This window comes from Empidonax traillii, unplaced genomic scaffold (genome assembly GCF_003031625.1).
Source record: "Empidonax traillii isolate 1590-97213 ecotype Southwest subspecies unplaced genomic scaffold, ASM303162v1 scaffold218:size1087226, whole genome shotgun sequence".
Lineage (NCBI taxonomy): Eukaryota > Metazoa > Chordata > Aves > Passeriformes > Tyrannidae > Empidonax > Empidonax traillii.
In genome coordinates this window covers 675,624-691,577 of record NW_020955411.1, presented here as the reverse complement: position 1 = coordinate 691,577, position 15,954 = coordinate 675,624, and the positions used below count along the sequence as shown (strand labels likewise).

At 56.9% G+C, this 15,954-nt stretch overlaps 1 protein-coding gene across 6 annotated transcripts in view; it reads right to left on the bottom strand.

Moving 5' to 3' along the window:
• SLC29A1 (solute carrier family 29 member 1 (Augustine blood group)) overlaps positions 1-15,017 on the bottom strand; it is a 33,922-nt gene extending 18,905 nt beyond the window's left edge. The window contains exons 1-2 of one of the 6 annotated variants that reach the window (XM_027887656.1): positions 14,911-15,017; positions 8,775-8,939 (exon numbers count right to left, since the gene is read on the bottom strand). The gene's annotated coding sequence lies outside the window, so the exon portion shown is untranslated. Of the gene's footprint in view, positions 1-3,984; positions 4,032-6,236; positions 6,570-8,774; positions 8,940-12,549; positions 12,774-14,166; positions 14,185-14,910 lie in introns of those variants that run through there. The other 5 variants (XM_027887659.1, XM_027887655.1, XM_027887663.1 and 2 more) reach the window with 5 other exon arrangements.
• Positions 15,018-15,954: the final 937 nt, after the last annotated feature.

Here is a 15,954-nt window from a genome sequence, read left to right as displayed (position 1 = left end):
TTCCCAAGACCATGAGCAAACCTGTAGCAAAACTCCAAAGCCCTCACTGTCTTGAGCTGCAGGTGTAAAATGGCTCCCTGTCCCTGCATGATATCAGAGGGTGGCTGTGCTAGGCATGTGAACCAAGCAGGAGTGAGGACGATGTTCGGAGCCACAGCTTGGGCAGCAGCAGGAGAAGCCAAGCAGGGTGGCCCAGGCAGGCCCCTCTCCCCAGGAGCCTTGCTTGAGACTGGTGCCATTTCAGTGTCGGTCTGAGGGTGCAATTACACATTCAGGTTGATGGCTCACCCTCATCACAGCAAAGCTGATGACACAGCCCTGCTGCCGTGGCTGAGCCTCAGTATGTGGCTGGAGTGGGCTACTCACAGGCTGACTGCGTGTCCCTCTGGTCCTACTGCTCCACTCCACCCAGCCACATCACCTCCGGCCCCTGTCTTCCTCCTCCCTCTGCAGCTTCCCGGTCTGCTCACTCCATGAATTTCCAGCTGGAAATTTCACAGTGAGGTGCCTTCCTATTAGACAAGTCCTAAATGAACTGAACTAAAGCAAAACTCACTGGCAGTCGTGTGGTGGGAAGTAGGCAAGAAGGCTCTGCAGAAATCTGCCTGATTTCCTGTTGACTTCTGCATGAGCCAACAGGCAGGCAAAAGGTCTCTGCTCCCTTTTGGCCTCAAGGAAAGCCAGTCTCCTGGAGATGAAGCCTCACCATACTCACCCACATCTCAGCCAAGATACTGAAAGAGAACCTTGAGCACTGCTCCCAGAATGCCAGGCTCAACAATTTGTGTCACTGTCAGTGCATGACAGCTACACATACCCAGAGATCTGAGCCTCTCCTTTCTTGGGGATCAGTGAGACCCGGAAAAGCCTGCTCCAAGCCAGAGCAGGACCAAAAGGTCAAAACAGTGATGTTCTTCACACCACCACCATCACCAACAAAGTTATAAAGGGCTATTAGTGTTATTCCTACACAACAGCTTCCCTTGTCTCACGGGAGCAACAACCTTTGAAAATGTTCCTCATGCAGCATCACGGCTCTGCTCCCACATGGGGACCCCAGAGCCCATCTACAGCCTCCCCAACCAGGGGATCTCCAGAATCTGGAGTGGGAGATGGGGTGCAGTACAGTGCTGTAGCCTCAGCTGGGGCACTGCAGTCCCTCCGGACCACACATCCTGATGTAACCAAACCCACCCAGGGCCTGCCCCTACTCTGCACACTTCTTTCCCCATCCCACGTCTTGCATACTGTTAACCTAGGAAACAATTAGTGTGTATCAAACTGCTTAGTCAAATCCTAATAGCTGTGTGGCTGGTAAAAATCTGATTCCTGCCCATCTGCAAATGCGTGTCGCTCACTCTGCATAGTGCTTCGTGATGGCAGCTGAGTACGAGTCAGCAGGGAGATGTGACTCCAAGAGCTGTCAGTCCTGCAGCCCCAACAGTGCAGTGCTGGGCTGGCAGGTGCCTCAGGACGTAGTTTGGTGCTGGGGAGGCGCAGGAAGGTGCAGGGAAGTAAGCGAGGTTTACACCATGGGGTCAGTAAGGAGCTGGCAAGGACCACAGGCAAATAGCACTCTGCTGATGAGACCGGGGGCTGGCAGTTTCCTTAACACTTGCCAGAGGCCTGGATGTTACATTGAACAAAACCAACCAAGATCTGCATGTGTTCCAGAGAAAGCACCAGAAGCTGTTTGCTGGCTTACCTGTTCTCATCTGAACAGGGCACGCAGGTGGTCCTGGGCTTCCTCTGTCCCAGTGAGCTGGTCCCCAAGCCCTGTCTCTGCAAGGGGAGCTGGGGATTGAGCTGGGCAGAGGGAGGAAGGTGGGTGAGTGGGTGAACGGGTGCCTTGTCCTCCGCACCCTGGCTTACCCCCAGACCACAACAAGGAGTGAGACTGGTCATGCCAGGGCAAGAACAAAGCCCATGGCTCATCTTCAAAGAGGAAGAGGCTCAGTAATACCTCCCAGCCCAAGATAATGAGAGCAGGGATGCCATGCTGGAGAATTGATGCCAGTAGTTAATTACACAGCTTGCTGAGGAATGGAGAAAAGGAACTGTAGGATGGAAGTGCCATACTGCCCTGTGTGCTGGCACTACATTTGCTGATTCAAGCTGAAGTGAATTTCTTCAGCCTTTTCACCCCAGGTACCTGGCACAGTGTAGGCTCCCACCTCTTGTCTGCACTAGCTGCAGAAGGAACAGTCACGCAGCAAACCATCTTCTGAGGCCAATGCTACAGCCCTCAGTGCTCAATAGAAAGTGCCTTTGCTCTGTGGAGACCTTTTCGGTGAGCCAAGAGCAAGCCTACCTGTCTTTTCCAGCAAAAGGCAATGGCTGGAGCAGGAGTGCTTTGGAGGGCACACGTGTGGTGTTGGCACTGGACCGACACTATCAATAGCCCGTGAGCTGCACTCAGACATCCAGTGTAACCGAGAGAAAAGCATCCCTGCATAGCCACATCCTGAGACAGCTCTGTAGTGAAGGCAGGCTTGAAGGAGCCTGAGGTTGTCCAGCCGGGGCTGGCAAAGGGAAACAATGCCACCAAGCTGGGATGAGGTGCAGAAGGGGAGTGGGATTTCCGGTGTCGGCATTCACAGAAGTCCCTCAATTGTGTCTGCTCACAACAGGCAACTGAGGGGCCGGTTGGCTGCTTCCTGCTTTGGAGCAGCCGGGAAGCACATCCAGCTGTGGCCAACAGCTGCACAAATTCCTCCTGGAGCCCCTAGCCTTGGGGATCAAGGATACAGTCTTACTTGTCTGCGATCCCACAGCTCTAGGGCTTGGCCGCTGTTGCCTTCCCACACAGCCCGCAGTTCCACAGCCCATTCCCAAGAGGCAGACGGGAGTGCAGTGAGTACAGGCAGGGACGGTGTTGGTTTGCCAGTATTAGCACCTATTGCGGGTGTGAGGCTCAGATTTAACTACGGCGTGGGGAGAATAACACAAAAGGGCTCTACAGGAGCTCGTGGCACCCCTGCCTGGACCAGGCTCTCCATCAACGTTGATGGTTTGCTCAGAAACGGAAAGAAACTCACTCATTGAAATCTTCCACAGCATCCCAGAGCTAACCGGGAGCATTTTCTTGAGCAGGACCTGGAGCAACTCTGGGCCAGCAGTTTTTCTGCCAGACAAGGGGGCTCTGCCCCGCTTCTCGCACAGCAGCACATGGTACCCTGCCCACGCAGCTGCCAGCGGGGCCTCGCAATACCCGCCGACTGCGGCATGCTGGCAGACACTGCCGTGCACATGGGCGAGAGCTCGGCACGGATGGTGCATCTCTGCAGCCGGAGGACCGCCGCACACAACCCTTGGAAATCCTTGGAACCCTGCATCCCAGGAATCCAAGCATCACTGCTCTTCGCATCCCCAGAGCCGCACGCCGAACGTTCCACTTCGCATCCCCGAAACCACATGCTCTCCCCGCGGCAGTCACTATGAAAGGGGATTTGGAGTTGCCGTTCAAGGCAGCGAAGAAGAAACACCCTCCGTCCCAAAAAGCTGCATCTAGGTATCGCACCCGCACGCCCCCACTCCGAGCAGCGACTTGCACGCCGCCTCTCCCCACGCTCTGGCGCCGGGTCCTGAGCTTGGAACGCCCGCCCGCTCCCTCCGAGGGCTCCCGGAGAGGAACCCACGCACTCGGCAGCTTTGAAAATCCGCGAGGAGCCTCGGAGGGAGCCGCGATGGCCAAAAGATCGGCGACTGTGAGCCAATACCTGGAACGCGGGCGCCCACCGCTCCCTGCCGGCTCCGGCGCCTTCTGTCCCCGGTGCGGATGGGAAACCGCCGCCTCCCTCCCGCTCTGTAAACTCCTCCTCCGCTCTTTTGCCGCCTTCAGTGCCACGCGGTCCCCGCGTGGGAGAGGCGGTGGATTTTCCGCCTCCCGCCCCCTCCCCGTCCCCCCTCGCCCCCGGGAGAGAAGGGGTAAGAGCAGCCGCGACCCCGGCACGGGCAGCCGTGCGCGCCTCAGCCCGAACCCACCTGCGCCGCGCTCTCCGCGCCGCCCCGCGCTCTGCTGCCGTCCCCTCTCCCGGCCTTGCCCGCCCCTGGCTCCCCCCCTTTCCGCGCCTACCACGTCTCCACGCCCCGCAGCTGGCGGGAAATCCCACCGGCCCACGGCTCGGCGGCTACCGAAACCCCCGCTCTAACTCCGGAGCTGCACCCAGCGCCGGATTTGCGTTAGTATCTACTATAGCTCTAAAAGGAGCTATGCATTAAATCATGGCTCTGACTGGAGTGTGAACTGGCCCTGTTCGCAAGGTCCTTCACTTGTCCCCCATGCTGCGTTCTAATCCAGAGAAAAACCCTCTCTGCTGGCAATCACCACTTAAGCGTGTAATATACAGACATTTATATATATATATATATATATATATATATGTATATATAGATGTGTGTATATATACAAACACATATACTCACACACATATATATAAAAACATAAATGTGTTCATGTGTATATATACATATGTATATATGTAAAACTGTCTTGAATTAGTGATCTAGTGGCTGACATCCTTGCCCATGGCAGGGGGATTGGAACTAGATGATCTTTAAGGTCCCTTCCAACCCAAACCATCCTATGATTCCATGAGTAGAGTTAAAGACAGCCTTTTGTACTGGGTATTCAGGGTGGTGCTACCAGGGCGGCAGGCAGTGTGTAGAGCCCTCTGATACTTAGCAATTAGCCTATATTCAGAGGATATAGATACCATGTGTATGCAGCACCCAAAGGGCAGGCACAAACTCTGTGTTCTTTCAGGCTGCCGTCTCCAGGCTCCTATCTGTCTGGAATAGGTATCTACTCCGCTGTGATAAAAGCCTGTCCTTTAACTGAAGTGCAGACTTGTGGAAGTCCTCAGGGTACTTTGTCCCCCAGCAAAGGAAAGTACACGGAGTGCACCTGAATTCCACCTCATATCTGTGCAGTTAAACAGCGGCAGAAATGTTTTTTTATAAAGCCGGGTGTTTAAAGGTTCCTCCACCGGGAACACAGGGCCCTCCTGGCTCTCTCCATTCACCTCTGCTGTGCGGCCCCAGGCAGCAGCACCAGGAAGTCCCTGTAGCAGCTTTGACCATGAAAACGCTTGTTCCATTACTGAACAATCTTGGAAAATTCTCTGCAGATGGAGATCAGTTTGGTTTAGAAATTAAAACCAGAAGTTAAAACACCCCCGAAAGCTCTGGCATATTCCCATCCTCACGATCTTTCAGTGCGATGATCTCTAACACACGTCTCCCTGCAGAATCCAAGCACCAAGCTTGTATTTTAAGACAGACCTACAAAACATTGCCTCGTAAGCAAAAAGTCCTTAACGCCCCCCCAAAAAACGGCAATGGGAACAGGGCTGAGACAGCTACCAGTGCTTTCTGAGCTGCAACTATGACACTGCAGACTGTCACCCTCAGGAAGAGACCTCTTCACTGATCTGCTTGGTAACAGACTCTGCAGCTGGATCTCTCCCTCTGTGCTTCTGCTAGATATTCGTCGTGGGCTTCTGAAGTCAGCAGGGTACACTAAAAACATGAAGTGAGCACCAGAAATGTTGTCATATAGTAAGACAGGAGGCTCTTTTCTTAAATGTAAGATTCATATCAGATAAAATTAAATTTAAAAGCTCTCATCTCCAATTAAAGCTCCTTCTGTGTCCCCCAGGCAATGATGAATCCAAGTCCTGGGCCTGCCTTTCCTCATCCCATTTTCCCAAAGCCATTCTGATCTGAAAGGTCTTCTAGTTAAGCCACAACAGAGACAAAACGTCTCCTCTGTCCACTCGCCTCACCTTGTCTCTTCTCTCCTACCTCCTATCTCTTCTGCAAAAACCAAATAGAAAAGCAAGGTTGCCTGCTTCAGCATGTCTCACACCACCTCCTCTCTAGCTTTGAGATGTACCACACTGTCACCCACAGAAGCCCTCGAGCCTCCTTGGCAATCCCTTGGACACAGATGCCATGGCACCTTGGGCCCCATGTTTCTCCTCGGCATGTCCACACTTGCTGCTTAGCAGCATGAGCTAAAATTTGAGCATCTCTATAATTTTATTTTTCTAAGCTCCAACTTTAGGACAGGCTAAAAGCTGTGAGAACAAATTCCCCCAGGAACTTGAGCACAGGGTCCAGACTGGCGGTGCCCAGCCAAAGTGCCACTGTGCTTTCAGAAGCCAGGACAAGGCTCTCAGCATCCTTATAGCCTCAGATCATGTCATCATGAGGAGAAACACCACAAAATTTACCTTTGAGTGGATATTCCAGGAAGTCTCCGCTTCAGGACAGGGTGGGTGTGGGTGTAGCCACTGCCTCACCCCAGGCTTTCAACAGCAGGGTGCATAGCACTTACCATCACCAAAGTACAGGCTTAAATGTTCTCTAATTCACAGCTCTGGTCCTGTCTGCACAGCCGCTCCCCCAAGCACTGGAATCAACATCCCTCAATAAAGACGTCTCTCACTGGAGACAGGGGATTTCAAATCCATTAGCATTGAACAGAGTCTCAGCCACCAGTGACCGCAGGCAGACAGGAGGCCAGCAGATGGACCCGAGGGGAGGCAGTGGAGAAAGGCAGCTTCCAGCTCTTAAATACAGCATGGGCCGCACAGACCTGCGTACCCCCCCCACCGTCGGCCTGCAGGACGGGGGTTTAATGATGTCTTCTTTCAGGCAAGCAGGAGACCAGGAGTGAGCAAGACACTGCGGGGTGAGGAAGGCTAAGGTTGGAAGAGCACGAGTGTCCTTTAAAATCCAACCCTGGCAGGTGCAGGACAGTACACATCTCTCTCAAGGTTCTCTTCTCAGGAGAGGCACTTCAGCCCCCCAGGGAGCATGCCTGCTCTCAAGAGCAGTGCAGGTCCTTGGGCTGCGTAGTGCCAATGGCAGCATGCAGTCGCAGGGGGGTGACACCTCCTCTGCAAGGGAAGATAACAAATTGCACAGCCAGTGACGACTCATTTATTGCCCAGCAAACACAAGCCCTTGATGCTGGGCCAAGCTGCCTTGCTTCATCTTGATGAAGTGTGTTGCCTTTGCAAAGCCTTCTGCTCCCAAGTGACTCTCATGTTATCATCTTCACCTCCGTGTGTACAAAAACAAACCTCCTAGAGAAGAAGCAAGCAGCTACAAAAACGGTTTCTGCTCCAAAACTGGAAACAGCTGTGCTTTGCCCAGCACTGGTGCTGGGCCCACCACTGTACAGCACACAGTTAGGTGTTTCTCCCCTGTGTAATTTGGGCAAGGAGAAAAAGGCAGCCTTGAGTGGGGTCCAGGGACTCGCTGCATTCTCACCCTCTCCATCTCCAAAACAGCAGCATGGTGCCAAAACACGATGCTGCTGTTGGCAGATTGCTGTGCTCCCCAGAGTAAAGGGAGAAGGCAAAGCCCTGCTTTCCAGGAGGACAGCGGCCAGCAAAGCCTCTCCCTTACATAAGGCTGGGAGTCCCACAGACATGCTTCCCAGGATGTGTTGATGGGGCTCAAGCTGCCCAGCCCTTTGAGTTTTCTTCTGAAATCTCAAACGTGCGCTGCAGGCACTACGTCGCTGTCACCTGGAACCCACAGCTAGTTTGAAACAGGCAGAACAAACAGGCAAAATGCTGAAGTGCTCTCCCTTCAAAGACACTTGCTGCCAAACCTTTCACAAAAGCTGCTTTTTTTACACCACCACCCCCCGCCCTTGGAGCAATTGCCTGCTTTAACTAAAGCTATGAAATCCAAAAGGGGAAAACAAACAAACAGCTGGTTTGGAAAGCAAGAGCAAAAAGGGAGATTTATTCCAGGCAGTGGATAATGCATCACATGAGCTGAAGGAATATTTTTGGTGCCTCTTGGGCAATATTTGAGTTTTAGGTCCTGAGGAGCTAGCCAGCATTTGCAGGCACTTAGTGTTTCCAGAATCCTTTACACTTGGCACCCACGTCGACCATTTTCCTTGGAGATTTGCAAGCACTTTGCAACCATACATTAATTAACCCACCATCCCTCCTCTGCAGTGAGATTTCCTTTTCCCTCTAATGTGCCTGTGCCTGAGGCAAGGGAAACTGAGGCATGGTGAGGCCATCCACCTGCAGCTGCGCTGAGGTCAGGAGCTACATGCTATCCAGTTCCCCTTTGCATTGCAAAACGCCCTTCCCTTTGCATGCATGACCCACAGAGTTTCCCTGCATGGGGTGCTGCCCACACCATTTCAGAGGAAGGCATGGACAACTCAGCTCAGAGAGCCTCGGCACCAGGGAGCAGAGAAACAGAGAGCCAGTGTGTTTAAAAGGCAGAGCAGGCAGGCAGGCGGGAGTGGAGTGGCAAGCAGATTAGCAACTGTGTCCTATTCTCTGCACGTGTGACAAGGCAGCGGAGCACAGCCATATTGGGAAAGGGGGAGAAGGGGGCATTTTAATCAGTCACACGGAGGGAAACACAGAAGATGCTGTGCCAGCAGGTTATTAACCTATTAGCCAATGGTGGAAAAAAAACCACTACAGGCTCCTGTGAATCCAGTTATAATGAGACTACAGTGACCCTGGATTCTCTGATAGTCAAAAAAAGCATCTCAGCCGGTTGCCAAGATCAGCGCATAGCTCAGGGACCGTTTTAGTTTGGCTGTTCCTTTGCTGGCCCTGGCTGACCCTTGAGCAGGGTCCTGGCTGAAGAGCTGCTGGCAGACCCTTTTTGGGAGTGAGTGTTCTCTGGTTGCTGCTTGTAAGACTCCTGATAGTAATCCCCCAGGATTTCGGTGCCCTGCCCTGCGTTTCAGGACGAGGTGGCAGGGCAGAGGTGATGCTCACCTGATGGCCTGAGCCTGGCTGGGTCGAGGTGGGGAAGGAGTGGGCCGCAATACCCTCCTGAGCTCTGCCTGTGGCACAGATATCCAGCTGGCACCTCACCGCTTGCAGGGAGCCACGCAGACCTTCAGCACCCGGTCATCCCTCTGCTTCCTCGCGCAACCCGACCTGCCAAGATAAAGTCAGGCAACTGCCTATGATTTCTTCACCAGTGGGCTGAGGGAAGCAGGAGCTCGCTGCCAGGAGAGGAGCAGCCCCAGGTGAAAACCTGTAAGGAGAGGCAGGGGAGAGGGAGGCACCTGCTGCCAATCAGCCCCACCACCTCCCCATGCTGAGCATCCCCCCCAGGGTGGCACCAAGATGCAATGGGTGACAGTGCTACTCCTTAAGCACTCACAGCTCTGGTGAGCAAACAGCCTGGAGACATGATAAGGAAGGGCCTCCATTCAACGCGCCTCCAGCCTGGTGGCCGTGGCAGGGCCACGGGTGTTTTCCAGCTGGGCAGGCAGAAACAAAACCCATTGTCCCCTAATTCGGCACAGCTCAGCAAGGGGCCGGGGTGCCCAGAGGGCTCCTGGGGCCTGGCATGGACGGTGGGGTCCAGTTAAAAGCCAGCCCCCTCCCAGGCTGCTGCAGGTGTGTGTGGGGGGGGTGAGGTGTGATGATCCTTGTGCCCAGTGGAGCAGCTGCATCTTTGGGACATGGGGCATCTCCCAGCTGGCAGGCTAGGGGGACACAAGCCACCCTGCCCAAGCCACTCCTGAGGTCTCCCACCCCAACCACCTCCCGAGTGCAATCCTTCCCAGAGCAATCCCTCCCTCCTTCATCCCCATCTCTCTGTCTGCCTCCCTCCCTGTACTGCTGCTGCCCTCTCCTGAACCCCAGCTACGCACTTGCTTACTCCTACAAGCATTAAAGCAGTAAATACTGCCTAATGACACCAATTAGCTGCGGAGCTGCTCTGTGGCTAGTTGAGTGACAGCTGTGCAGCCACCAGCCAAAGGTAAAATGTTGCCCCACAGCACACAGTTTCCACTTGCCAGGGCCCGAGCTGAGGCCTGGGTAAACTCAAGACACACAGGCTAGGCTTCCAGCCGTACCAGAGGAGACAGGCAGGAACACTCTGTGGCATTGAGAAATGGTAGTCCTGGGGGACGGGCCACTCCAAGCACCAGTGTCACTCTGTCATGGAGTCACACCAGGTCTCCTTGGCAGAGGGTGGAACTGGCGTGGGCAGAGGGACCCACACTATAGTCAAGGTCATCTGGCCCATTGAAGCAGTGCCGGGGGCACATCCTGCTCCTTAGCTGGCAGCACCAGTCTCCCACGAAGGGGCACAGCCATTAAGGAAGGAGCTGGCTGGCACTTAACCACATTTGTAAAACACCACAGGGGAGCTGTGGGCTGCTGGGAATGAGGGAACCTGGCAAGAGGAAAAGGGATAGCAGCCTCTATGTGGTCCTATTCTCCCTCCCTGCAAAGCCTATCCCCACTCCAGTGCAGCACGGTGCCCAGCAGCTCCCTGGATCTCATCTAAAAGGCAGAAGATGACTTTCTGAAGGATGGGTGAATCCCAGCCTCAAAGGATAGCCTGAAGCCATGGGTCCCCATCAGCCTTCTCAAGGCACCTTGGTGACAGCAGGCAGGGCCACGCTCTGGCTCTCAGGGAGTGCTGCTGCAGCTGGTGGCTGCCCATCCTGCGTGGCAGCGCAGGGCCAAGGCACCTGCCTGCTCTCCCATCCAGCCTCCTCCCTGGGCAGGCTCTGTGGCCACTGGCACCACGGAGACTATGGCACATGGCCACCTGCAGAGACAAGGGCTCCAAACACAGGCCCAGGAACTCTTACAGCCATGCCAGCACCGTGTCTGGCCCTGACCTGACAGTTGCTGGCTGGCGTGGAGGAATTCCGCTCTGTGCAAACGTCTGGCAGGGCTGACTAAATCCTGTCTGGAGACTAAGCCCATCCTGTCATGCTTTCCCCCTTGGGCGAATCAGCGGCAGAGCTGTGGCTGAATGCTCCCAAACATCCCCCAGGGAGGTCTCCAGGAGAGCCCTTTCCCACAGCTTCCAACAGTACCAGCCGTTGATCATTTCCTCTCCTTGCCAGTCATGCTTCCATGGGTTCCCAAGCCGAGACGCGGCCCCCAGGCCACCCGGCAGAACACAACCATTGGACATCAAAAGGAGGGCGGGCCGAACCCATGACCAGCGGTCCATCTGTTGCGGATCATCCAAGTACCACTGGGACCGCCCTCCCTCCCTTCCTCAGCCCCTCTGCAAAGCTGAGTGTCCACCCGTGGGCAGAGGATGCTCTAACACGGACCAGGGAGGAAGGAACCCCGGGGGGTCCTGCACCCCTCAGGCATGAGGCTGGGAAACACTGCTGGGTGCCTGCAGTGCCCCGTGTTCACGCTGCTGGGAGAAGCCGTCGGAGTTCGGCTGTCCCCTAATGGGACAGGTTCCGGCTCCTGGCCCCTTCCCATGCTCGCTGCGGAGCCGCCCGACCCCCGAGGGCTCTGCGGGGACCCCCGCACCCACCGTGCCCGTGCTGCCCCCTGGCGGCGGCCCGGGGCAGCCGTGGGCCCCCTCGCCTCCCGTGACCGGCCAGCACGGGGAGCCCACGGGGAAGGAATTAGCCGGCCCGCGGGCTTAAGCGGCTCCGCGGAATGCGGGAGGGAGTGTGGGAAAGCGGAAAAGGGGCGGGGGGGGAGATGTGTGTATGTGCCGCAGTGGTGTTCTCCCAGCTGTGGGGAGCTGATTGCTGCCGGGAGAGGGTCCCGCATTCCGAGTGGGTAGGCATCCCACGCCACCCCTCGGGCTGGGTGCTAGGGAAGGACAGGCACAGGCCTGATGGCTGGGTTCGCTGTGAGGATGAGGAGGCAGTGAGCTGCAGCAGGGGCACGGGGGCATCACTGGCAGTGGGAGCCAAGTGAGCAAAGTGGGACAAGGCAACCCAAAGTGTGGGCTTGTTGTGTGTGCTGTGCTAACCCATGGCGGGAGTGGGGATGAGTGGGAGCCAGGAAATCTGAGGGTAAGCAGGGAAGTTTCAGGTAAGTCAGGGAAGAAGCTCAAGCTGTTTGTTTGAAGGCTGTTTGTTTGAAGGCTGTTTGAAGGAGCAGGGCAGTTTGCTTGTAGGTAACACACTGTGCAGAAGGGCAGAGAGAATGTTAAGAAGCAGATTTCAGGGTCAGGGTGGATCACATGAAGATACAACACAGTGACAGTCACTCTGAACACAATACCTGTCCTGTAGGGCTGTGCTTGCTGCTCAGCTGTGGGCCACAGAGAAAGGGGTCCTGGCTGATCCTCTGAGAACCCTGAATCTCACATGGATGGGATGGGACACAGAAAGGCATGAGGTGCACCTCCTCAGCATAGCTTACTTCTCAAAAGGCAGCTTGCCAGCTTCTTCCCTTGGTTCTGGGCTATAAGGCATCCAGGAGCATCTTTGTACCACTGGCCAAGTGCTTCAGGGACAAGAGGGGTTCCTGTCACTACCTTCCCAGGGGCTCATGGCCTCAGGCTGACTCCATACTCAGCTGATAGGGACTCAGTCTCCGGGGAAACAGCCTGCTCTTCTAACACTGCTGCCCAGACCCAGTAAATCTTCTTTCTGGCAAGCCGGAAGACAAAAGTCAGCCCTGACTACAGTGGCTGGCTTCCCAAAAAGACCCCCCTCTGAGGAGAAGCTTCAGACATCACCTACTCCCTGTCTTCTCCCCTCTCCCCACAGAAACTACCATCTCCAGAGTCTGCAAGCAGGTGAAAAAGTCTCACCTGGTTTTTGCTAGTGCTGTGTCCCGGGATTGAAGAGCTGGGAAGCTTCACAGCGGGGCTGAGCTGCTGTGCAGTGCCCAGCAGTACTGCTGCTGGCCCTGCTTTATATCTGCAGTCGTGATGGTGCTGGGCTCCCTGCAAAAAGCCAGGCATCTCAAGAAGAAAAAGAGCTCCACAAAAGCCTAGCTTCCCAGAGAGCCCTGGAGTGGTTCGTTGCTGATGGTAGCTCAGAGCAGGGCTGCCCTCTCTGAAGCAGGACAGGCTGCTCTGCCACTGCTGCCTGCATCTCCCGTCCTGCTACTCCCAGTGCCATACTTCAGCTTGCCTTCAGGGATGCTCCAGCCACTCCTGGCAGGGAGTGGGGGGCTTCTTGTATGTCTGTACATGAGATAGCTGGTGCAGCGCTAGCAGGCCAGCAGCAGCACGTGGCTGTGCTCCTCCACTGCATCCTCCATCATCTTCCTGCACAAGCCTGAGGACCATGACGGATGAGTTTCACTATCTCCTACCACCCAGGGAGGAAGCCAGCTTCCCCTGCTCCCTGCATTTCCCCATCCATTGTGGCCCTTAAAGCACATACTTCCTCTCCAAGACAGTACCAGGGCAGTGAAGGGATAAGGACATCAAGCAGCAATGGGGAGCCTGTTTTCTTACCTCTTGCATTAAGACCTTTAGTGGGACAGCAGAGAACTGCTCTGACCTGGAGAGGCACCATGGATGTGGAGTCAAGGGCCATGCCACAAACCCTACTCTGCCTGCACCTTCATCTCTCTCTCCCCTGCACACGAGGTCAGGGTCCTCCAAATAAGCCTGAGGCCGTGCCTCGGACTCTGAGGGCAGCCAGGACCTCTGCACTGGGCCAAATCACGCTGAGGGCAGCCGGGAATGGTGCCTGGGGAGAAAGGAGCTGCATGGGGATAGGTGCAAGGGCGGAGGGCAAGCTCCCAGCGGTCAGCCTACAAATAGAAAGGGTCATGGGAGAGTGCCCAGTTATTGGGACAAAAGGCCTCTGAGAGACGAATGGGGCTGCAGAAGAAGCTCTGGCAGGGAGGCAAACGGTGGCACAGCCCCAGGGCCTCCAGGAACGTGGAAGGCTCGCTGGCAGTGTTCCCTGTGGTTGCAGGCACCCCCGAGGCTATACAGGAACATACGTGACTATCGGGGCAGGGAGGAAGCCAGCGATCACGGAAGGCTGGGACTGACACAGGAAGGCGACGGGGCCGTAAGCAGAGGCCATGTCAGCCCTGGAGTGACATCTGTACGGGCAGGGTAACCAAACACCACCCTCCTGTGCTGGGGGGTGGCGGCAGGGAGGCCTTTACAGCCCCGTGGCACTGTACTCTCGGGACGGGCCCCCTGCCCAACCCCGCGGGGGTCCCGCAGAGAGAGGGGAAGGGAAAGCAGCAGCACCCATCACCGGCAGGAGCGGGGCCGAGCTTGTCGGGGTCGGAGAGCCAGTGGGACAGCCTGCCACCCCCTCATCCCCGGCTGCCCCGCACAGCCGCGGGACGGCTGCCAGGGCTTCCCCGAGCGCTGCCGCCGCCGCTGCCGGCGGCCCCGGACCGCCCCAGCACCCACCCGTTCCCGTGGCAGCCGGGGCTCCGCCGCGTCGCTTACATGTTTTCCCGGGCGCTGCCGGCTCCTTCCCGCGGCGCCGCCGCCGGCACGGCACGGTCCCGTCCCGCAGCGCCCGGTGCCAGCGGCGCCGGCCGCGGCACGCCGGGTCCTAGCGCTGCCCGACGCGCCAAGGGCACCTCGCGGGCGGGCTGGGACAGCCCTCAGCTTCGGGGCCGCCTGCGCTGCAGCCCGCTGTTGTCACCCCTCGCACCCCGCTCTGCCCCGCTGCCCGCAGCTGCAGCGTCCGCACCAGCGAGAGGGATGCTGCAGCGCTCGCCACGCCGCCGCAGCCCCGGCACAGGGATGGCCGGTGCTACGGCTTTTCCCATTGCTTTCCCTCCGGCTGGAGCAGGCAGGGGTGCCTGCCCCGGGAGGGGGGCATCGCCGTGCTGCCAGTTTGCCCAGGCAAGGAGGGCAGGTGCTGGCAGCCAGTCCCTCCACTGCTTCTCCCCTTTTCGCTCCCCCCTGCACTGGTGCCAGGCTCCGAACCCTACTTGCAGCTATGGGACTGGAAAGCTCCAGTCTCAGACTGGAGGCAGTGTGAGATGGCTACAGAGCTCAGCACAGGCCCCCAGCTGCAGAGTGACCTTGCAGCAGAACTGCCGAGCAGCCAAAATGCAGGACAAGACCTTGGCTCAGTGGAGGGGGTTGGAGCCAGACACCCTTTCCTGGTACCGAGGGAAACGAGGCACAGTAGGGACAGTGCATGCTCTGCTCACCTCCCTGCCTGCACCCTGCCCTTACCTCGATGGCTCAGCTCTTCTGGTGCCAGATGATGCTGCCTGCAATCTCCTCGCTGCCTGGTGCCCAGCAGGCTCAGGGTTTCCCAGAACAGCAGCAGAACCAGGGTGCAGAAGCTTTGCTACCCCCCAGGCTTTGCAGCTGGAGTGGGTTTCAGAGCCCTGGTGCTGGCTGGGGCTGGCTGAGCACAGCTTCCGCTGGCTTAGCAGGTAGAGGCTGCATGCACGGGCAGATTAGCAGGAGGCGGGGAGGAATTGGCTTCTGCCATAGAACTATAAGCGGGATTCGTCAGAGGGTTGTAGTGGGGCCAACTGCCAGCAAGGGGAAGGAGAGAGGGGAGGCTGTGGTGGACAGCCACCTTGGCGGGGGCAGTGGGGTGCTGCAGGTGCCAGCATCATTGCTGGGATGGAGTCACCTCTCTGATGGCCCATGTCACTCCATGCTGCTGTGCTGGACTAAGGACATGGCTCGTGACACTTGCTGAGCTCCCACCCCACCACTGGTCAGCACTGACCCCGTGGGGCCAGCAGGGGGGCCATCAGTAGAGCACCCTGCACCCACTGCCCCCTCTGCCGGGCCCCTCAGCTGCTCAGGAATGAACTGGCACCAACCCACCAGCTGCTCTCCTGGTATGTGCGGCCAGAGCCGGAATGCTGTGCCTTGGCCTCCTCCCTGGCCTGGCCAGGCCTGGCCACTGCCCAGCCCTCCCATCCGACTCGTCTCTTCCCATTAAGGAAGTGCAGGCAGCTGAGCTTTGGTGTCGGAGGAAAACAGGTGTCAGAGCCAAGAGTGATGGAGCCAAGCAGAGGGTGGGAAGGCACAGGGGAAGCACAGAAAGCACACTCCTGCCCACACACCAGCACTGTCACCAGCATTTCTTCCCACATCTCACTGGGAATGTGGAGAAAGCCCCTCTGTTGGTGACACTGGTGTGCCCACCTCTACCTCACTGCCTGTCCCCAGCCCCAGGAACACTGCATGAGGGAGATGGAGTGGCAGGAGCATTTCTCCTCTCACAGCCCCTGCAGAGCTGGGCTGCAGCCAGCA